At 31.3% G+C, this 9090-nt stretch overlaps 1 long non-coding RNA gene across 1 annotated transcript; it reads left to right on the forward strand.

The window, feature by feature from the left end:
• The first annotated feature begins 212 nt into the window (after positions 1 to 212).
• Positions 213 to 4239, forward strand: LOC146942007 (uncharacterized). The gene is made up of 2 exons (XR_015032546.1): positions 213 to 1568; positions 3272 to 4239. It is a non-coding gene; the product is annotated as an uncharacterized LOC146942007 (long non-coding RNA).
• Positions 4240 to 9090: the final 4851 nt, after the last annotated feature.

Raw genomic sequence — 9090 nt, forward strand, 5'->3', positions numbered from 1 at the left:
TGATAAGATGATAATAGAGAAATGATATTTGTACAACCATTTTTTGACAACTTTTGGACAACTTTCTCTCTCATACTCACATGATTCTCTTATTCTCTCTCTTCCTTTTTCTCTCTCCATTGTTTTTGACCAATAAGAAGAGAGAAAAACAAGGTTGTCAACAAAGTTGTCATCAAATGGATGTCAAAATATCATTACTCATGATAATAGGTGCCATTTCACATGGGAAAGGCCAATCCTTTCCCACCATGGGAAAGTTAATTTCATCAATTAGATCAAGTAAATAACACAATCTTATCATACACTCTCAACACTAAAATTTTGTCCAACTCTCCATACCATTCTAATTCTTCAGAATCTCTCTCTATAATTTTTTTCTCCCTAATTGAGCGACGAAGTAGCTAACTCTTCTCTGCAATCCTCAATAACTCAATCATCTTTTTATTCTTCAATCACTTTCGGTAACAAAATGACAATTCTATATTTTACCAGTCATTGTTTCTCATAACTCAATCTTCTTATTATTTTATCTTTGATTTGATTTTATTCTCCTGAATCTCACAATAAAAGAAGTAAAACAAGATAATTTGATTTTTTTTTGTTTGTTGAAGGAAACAAAATAATTTGATTTGTTATGGGAATTGAAGAAATTGAAGATGTGAGGAATTTGAAGTGATGAGTTTGAATAGATGTTATGGAATATGCTTTACGTGATGCTGAATGTTGTTGTTTCACGATAGAAAGCTTATGAGTATTCATTTCTCTGATCTATTTTCATTTTTCAGAACTAAAAAAAAAAGACAATTTTTTTTGGATCTCCTGGTCTGGTTCAACGCAAGAAAATCTCTCGTTAGAAAATCTGCCAGTTAGAGTAGAGTCTGTTGTTATTTCCATTGTCCACTAACATTGCAGAAAATAATGGCTCCCTTGGTGAATCATATGTGATGACTTTAATCTTCACTCTTCCCGTTACCCACAGCAATGCATCGCCTTTGTGTTGAAATCGCAGACAATAATGAGATTTAAATTCAATAGACAAGGGAAGAAGAAAAAAATTCACTTTCATTGGCCTCAACTGGAATGGGAATGTTGCTGGGGACTGTAACGCCCTCCTTTTTATTTAATTATTTTTATTAAGTTAGAGTTTATTTATGTGATTTATTTAAATATGTTATATGTTGGTATTTACTAGTATAATATATTTGTTAAATTGGTGTAGAGATATATTTAATTTAGAAATAAAATAAGATTCGAAAATAAATTAAATATACGAGGTGTTAGTATTTTATTATGTGGCATTATTCTATTATTTATTAGAATATGAGAATTGTTAGTGTAAGTAGAATTGAAGGTTAGAATAGAAAGAAGAATAAGTTATTGGGCCTAAATAGGTTTAGGAAGAGTATTTGGTATTATAAATAAGGAAGCTTAGGTTAGAAAGAGTTTTACGTTAAACCGCTTTTTGGAAAGGAGGAGAACAAGAGAGAAGAGAAGAAAGAGGAGAACTCAGAGAGAGAGAACCCTAGGAACGAAGAACGCTGCTTTTGATTTCAGAAAAACAATCTAAGGTAAGGGTGAGACTATCTTTCACTAATATTGAGTTTGTAAATCATTAGGTTGCATCTGCTTTAGAATGAGTTTGTGAGATTATGAGGAATTAGGATTAGTATAAATTCAATTGCTGAGATCAAAATATCAAATTAGGCTATTTACTCGGTTATTAGGATCCGAAGAATTGAAATATTGTTCCGTAAGAAGTATGTACGTAAAAGCCTAAGTATATTTTGTCAAGAAAGCCTAGGTATATGGTTACACTATTGAGATGTTTGTCTATTTTTTTTGAGGTAGATTTTGTTTATATATTTGATACTTTGTGAAATTTGATTTAAGCTTTTGACAAATAGGGCTCCCTTGTTGTTGCTTCATTTTCCACAGACATGTGATTTCATGCAATTTTCTGTCCATAATCGTATATATGTTTCGATTGATTGCCTTGATGTTTTATATGTGAATCATGAATTGAATTCTTTACATTAGTTTTAATTTGATCATTGTATGTGATTTTGGATTTCCACCTTCAACGTATGCCATGCCATATACATAAATATTAAATTCGGCAACTTTTATTTATTTATAAAATATTAAATTGAAGTTTATATCATTTAACTATACCTATGTGGCAAATGTTATAACCAATATTTGATTATATTTTAGATGATGAATTATTTGATGATGATGTGTTATTAAATGATGTAATTGATGTGATATTTGACATTGTGTAATCGATGAGTTATTTAACAAAGTGTAATTGATGAATTATTTGACTATGTGTGATTTAAAGATGTTCTATATAAAGATGTGTTATTTGAAGATGCGTGCTTTTAAAGATGTGTTATGTACAGAAGAGTTATTTGAAGATATTTGATTTAAAGATGTGTTATATAAAGATGTGTGATTTAAGGATGTGTTATATTATGATGTTGATATGCTATGAATTAATATGTGTTGCATAAGTTGATGTCGACCTTATTTAAGATGTAAAAGTCGGTCTAAGTTGTTATGATTTAAGAAGTTGTCCATTTTAATGGAATTGTATAAGATGTTCACGTTGTTGTCCAAGTTGCATTTAGAGTTGTGTTGTTGCATAGTCAGCGATGGGGGCTTAATGCCTGACAGGTCCTTTATGACCTTAGCGATGGGGGCTTAATGCCTGACAGGTCCAAATATGACCTTAGCGAAGGGGGCTTAATGCCCTGGTAGTACCACATACATATTGAAGTTGTCTAAGTTGTTGTCGAAGTTGTCTAAGATGATTTGAGAAGTAGAAGTTGCATAGTCGAGTCGAGTTGTTAAGAGGTTAAGATGTTGAGTTGTTAAGATTGATTTATAAGTTGAATATGAAGTTGATGTTGATGATTGATTATGAGGCTGACCATGAATTTGGTTATGAAGTTGTTATGATAATACCATGTTTGATAATGCTATGATGTTTATGATTAATATTTGACGATATGTGATGATGTGTGTGATTATTATTTGATGATGTATGATGATGTTTATGACTAGTAACTGATGTTATATGATGATATATGATGATATGATTAAGGTGATATAAGATGAAGTATATGACTAATGTAGGAGATTAATGATGCTAGTTAATGAAGTTTAAAGTTGTTAAATGTAATTTATGATTTATGAGCTTAATATTATTGTTTGAGAAATCTCACCCCTTCTGCTTGAAAATGTTGCTCTTCGTATGGGTAACTTGCAGGTAATCAAGATTAACTGCGGTTGTGGGTGACTATCTCTCACTGTGTCCTTAGGTGCTCTGATACGTAACGGGATGGGGATTTTAATACTATTTTCTGTTCCTTTACGTATTGCTTTTGAAGTTTAAGAATTATTATTGAACTAAGATTTATGAGACTTTTATGATGAGGCCTGCGTGCCGAGACTATTTCTATTGTTAAACTAAATCCGCTGCGAAGTTTTTAAATATTATGTTGATGAATTTTTGAAGGATAAATTATTATCTATTTTGTTAAGATTTTATGAATAAAGAGATGTAGCATTCCGTTTACGTGAATTACTCTGATAATTTATTATGAAATTTTTATGTTGGGAAAACGGGGTGTTACAATTGGTATCAGAGCAGGTCGGTCCGTCCGGCCAAGTAGATGAGTCGTTGTGTCGTGTCGTCATGTTTTCTAGTTAGTAGTTATGTTTTTTACGTGATCATGTTTAACTGACTAACTTTGATGTGGTTTTTGTGTTTTGTTTGAAGAAGCAATAATTAAATTTATTTTCTCTTGTGCCTTGAATTTCGAGGACGAAATTCTTTTAAGTTGGGGAGAGTTGTAACGCCCTCCTTTTTATTTAATTATTTTTATTAAGTTAGAGTTTATTTATGTGATTTATTTAAATATGTTATATGTTGGTATTTACTAGTATAATATATTTGTTAAATTGGTGTAGAGATATATTTAATTTAGAAATAAAATAAGATTCGAAAATAAAATAAATATACGAGGTGTTAGTATTTTATTATGTGGCATTATTCTATTATTTATTAGAATATGAGAATTGTTAGTGTAAGTAGAATTGGAGGTTAGAATAGAAAGAAGAATAAGTTATTGGGCCTAAATAGGTTTAGGAAGAGTATTTGGTATTATAAATAAGGAAGCTTAGGTTAGAAAGAGTTTTACGTTAAACCGCTTTTTGGAAAGGAGGAGAACAAGAGAGAAGAGAAGAAAGAGGAGAACTCAGAGAGAGAGAACCCTAGGAACGAAGAACGCTGCTTTTGATTTCAGAAAAACAATCTAAGGTAAGGGTGAGACTATCTTTCACTAATATTGAGTTTGTAAATCATTAGGTTGCATCTGCTTTAGAATGAGTTTGTGAGATTATGAGGAATTAGGATTAGTATAAATTCAATTGCTGAGATCAAAATATCAAATTAGGCTATTTACTCGGTTATTAGGATCCGAAGAATTGAAATATTGTTCCGTAAGAAGTATGTACGTAAAAGCTTAAGTATATTTTGTCAAGAAAGCCTAGGTATATGGTTACACTATTGAGATGTTTGTCTATTTTTTTTGAGGTAGATTTTGTTTATATATTTGATACTTTGTGAAATTTGATTTAAGCTTTTGACAAATAGGGCTCCCTTGTTGTTGCTTCATTTTCCACAGACATGTGATTTCATGCAATTTTCTGTCCATAATCGTATATATGTTTCGATTGATTGCCTTGATGTTTTATATGTGAATCATGAATTGAATTCTTTACATTAGTTTTAATTTGATCATTGTATGTGATTCTGGATTTCCACCTTCAACGTATGCCATGCCATATACATAAATATTAAATTCGGCAACTTTTATTTATTTATAAAATATTAAATTGAAGTTTATATCATTTAACTATACCTATGTGGCAAATGTTATAACCAATATTTGATTATATTTTAGATGATGAATTATTTGATGATGATGTGTTATTAAATGATGTAATTGATGTGATATTTGACATTGTGTAATCGATGAGTTATTTAACAAAGTGTAATTGATGAATTATTTGACTATGTGTGATTTAAAGATGTTCTATATAAAGATGTGTTATTTGAAGATGCGTGCTTTTAAAGATGTGTTATGTACAGAAGAGTTATTTGAAGATATTTGATTTAAAGATGTGTTATATAAAGATGTGTGATTTAAGGATGTGTTATATTATGATGTTGATATGCTATGAATTAATATGCGTTGCATAAGTTGCTGTCGACCTTATTTAAGATGTAAAAGTCGGTCTAAGTTGTTATGATTTAAGAAGTTGTCCATTTTAATGGAATTGTATAAGATGTTCACGTTGTTGTCCAAGTTGCATTTAGAGTTGTGTTGTTGCATAGTCAGCGATGGGGGCTTAATGTCTGACAGGTCCTTTATGACCTTAGCGATGGGGGCTTAATGCCTGACAGGTCCAAATATGACCTTAGCGAAGGGGGCTTAATGCCCTGGTAGTACCACATACATATTGAAGTTGTCTAAGTTGTTGTCGAAGTTGTCTAAGCTGTTGTTGAAGTTGTCTAAGATGATTTGAGAAGTAGAAGTTGCATAGTCGAGTCGAGTTGTTAAGAGGTTAAGATGTCGAGTTGTTAAGAGGTTAAGATGTTGAGTTGTTAAGATTGATTTATAAGTTGAATATGAAGTTGATGTTGATGATTGATTATGAGGCTGACCATGAATTTGGTTATGAAGTTGTTATGATAATACCATGTTTGATAATGCTATGATGTTTATGATTAATATTTGACGATATGTGATGATGTGTGTGATTATTATTTGATGATGTATGATGATGTTTATGACTAGTAACTGATGTTATATGATGATATATGATGATATGATTAAGGTGATATAAGATGAAGTATATGACTAATGTAGGAGATTAATGATGCTAGTTAATGAAGTTTAAAGTTGTTAAATGTAATTTATGATTTATGAGCTTAATATTATTGTTTGAGAAATCTCACCCCTTCTGCTTGAAAATGTTGCTCTTCGTATGGGTAACTTGCAGGTAATCAAGATTAACTGCGGTTGTGGGTGACTATCTCTCACTGTGTCCTTAGGTGTTCTGATACGTAACGGGATGGGGATTTTAATACTATTTTCTGTTCCTTTACGTATTGCTTTTGAAGTTTAAGAATTATTATTGAACTAAGATTTATGAGACTTTTATGATGAGGCCTGCGTGCCGAGACTATTTCTATTGTTAAACTAAATCCGCTGCGAAGTTTTTAAATATTATGTTGATGAATTTTTGAAGGATAAATTATTATCTATTTTGTTAAGATTTTATGAATAAAGAGATGTAGCATTCCGTTTACGTGAATTACTCTGATAATTTATTATGAAATTTTTATGTTGGGAAAACGGGGTGTTACAGGGACAGTGGTGGGTTTAATGTTGTGTTGGTTGTGGTGGGTGAGTGGGGATGGAGGAGAGAAAATGGTGGTGGGAGATAATGTGAAAAAATCTAGTGGTGAGAGCCTATGATAAAATTATGTAATCTAATGGTCAAAAAAAACTTTCCCATGGTGGGAAAGGATTGACCTTTACCATGTGAAATGCCACCATGATATTAATAACCTATGAGTTGAAACTTTTGAAACATAATAAAATACTATGCTCATATTGTATTTCTTTCATTTTATGAGATAGAACAGTCAATTTACTGTTAAGTCAACTCACTAAACATTTATATATATATATATATATATATATATATATATATATATTTACAAAAACAAAATGATATTCGTTCAAATTTGATAGAGTATATAATTCAACACCGCTAAAAACATAAATGATAAATTTGCAGACAAACTCACAACATTCAATATAACATACAACGACAAAATGCTTACAAATAATATGATAAAAGTAAAGTGACCAAAATACTCATGTCTTCGTATCTACAACGTTGACGCTCAAATCATTGATTGAATTGCCAATTTTTTAATATGAACCAAATGAACACCGCAACAAGACGGAAAAACAAACAACACCGCACAAAACGGTAAACAACGCAACACTACACTCATGACGATATCATGAAGAAAAAAAATTAAATCTATGTAAGAAAAACACTTATTAAGAGTGAAACATGGAGAAAATGATGAAGAAAGATGGGTTCAGGGCAAAAATAAACTCAAAACCAACCCAAGGGAAGAAAAAAAAACTAACCCAAAACCACCCCTCAATGATGAAAATCGAAGACAAAACCTAGAGAGAGAAAAATAGGGTTGACATATTTTAATTTGTTGGTCAAATATCATCTACGGTCATTTAAGTTATATGATTATAACAAGTTAGTCCTATAAAAAAAATTGTTAAAAATCGGTCCTTTAAGTCGTAAATAACTGCATCATTACCCTATTTTCATCAAACTCGGTGAAAAAATGTTTATGTGGACGTTTAATGTAAGTTCTTATATCCAAATTCTCGCTCTCAAAACTAGAGTTCATGTGTATTATTCAATCTTGATTTGAAACAAAATTAATAGTTTACTGAATTTATAATACGATTGATAAATATTTATTTGTAAAATTAAACTTGAATTCAAAGACAAGAAGAATATAAATATATGTCATAAACACATTTGAACCTATCACCTCAATGTTAAATGGTCCATAAACACTTTTAATGAAGTTGGTTGAAAAAAAGGGAAACAATGTGAATATTCTATTACTTAAATGACCAATTCGTAGCAAAATTTTTTTTAAAGACCCAATTTATAGCGAAAAAGACTTAGAATGTGTTTGGATACACGTTGCACAGACACTTCTCGCATCCCAAGAAACATTCACCGTGAAATTTGTGAAGCTAAGTTTAGCTTCAGGAAAAACATGCATTTTTGGCCACTTGATGTGGTTCCAAACACACGCTTAAATAACTAATTTGTTGTTAACATCAAACTTAAAGAATCACGAGAGATATGTTGCCTAATTTATTCCTCGTCAACTTTGTATAGCTAGTCATTTTTTTATCATGTGATCTATACCTTGAAATATTTTGATATCAGAAGGTGGTATATTAGCTACTAGATTTGATGTCTCTCCTTTTACTTGCCATTTTGAATGAAATGAATTATGCTCTTCTCCCAACAAGTTTTGCTCCCATCCAATCAAACTGACCAAAATACCCCTGCGTTAGTTAACTAACACGTGTAAATTTCTGCCTTAGTTAAATGAAGCAGCGCGACTTAAGTCACGCAGAAAATACACACTAAAACCCAACGTGAGTTAACTCACGTTGGTTTTGTTTCATCCATATTCCAATTGAACAATGCTATATATCGCAAATTCTAAAGGATCACGAAAACGAAAACAAGGCACGGCCACTTGCTTTTATTTTCTGTCTCTCTCTTCAATTGGAGAGAAGAATGTCTCTCTCTTGTGTGTCTATCACAAACACCTCACACCTTCCATTCCACGGCATCTGTTCCATGGCATGATCCAGCCTTTTGTGTATCTTTTGACACATATGTGCATTTTTGTTGCATACAAGAAAATATTTGGACCCAGCTGGATATACCAAAAACATGGATCTCTCATCATCTATATCTAAAGTGCCTCTGTTTTAAGTTTGATGGAAATTTCGAGACATAGCATACGAAAAGGCTCACGCAGAATTAAGGTGGAAGAAATATTGTTCGTGAAAAAGGTGGAACATAAGGTGCGTGAATTAACTCACGCATGGGTATAATCGTAAAATCAGTTGGGCGTGAGTGAATTTTGTTGGAAGAAGAGCAAAATTCTAATGAAATTTGATTTCCAATTCGAAAAACCGAGTCTTTTGATTTACAAATTAGACTTACTCATTTTGGAAGGAGCAATGATATATGCACAACCAACTTTTATGACAAAATTCATTTTCTCTCTTCTTGTTGGTCAAAAACAATAGAGATAGAAAGAATAGAGAGAAAAAAAAATGAGAGAGAGAGTTGTCAAAAGTTGTTACAGAATAATTATACAAATATCATCTCTCTTTTGAACGATAGCAAACAAGACCCTATGAACAATTTTGTCTCCCC

The sequence above is a fragment of the Medicago sativa genome, chromosome 3, assembly GCF_051527215.1.
Source record: "Medicago sativa cultivar Bolivia chromosome 3, Bolivia_mono, whole genome shotgun sequence".
In the NCBI taxonomy this organism is placed as follows: domain Eukaryota; kingdom Viridiplantae; phylum Streptophyta; class Magnoliopsida; order Fabales; family Fabaceae; genus Medicago; species Medicago sativa.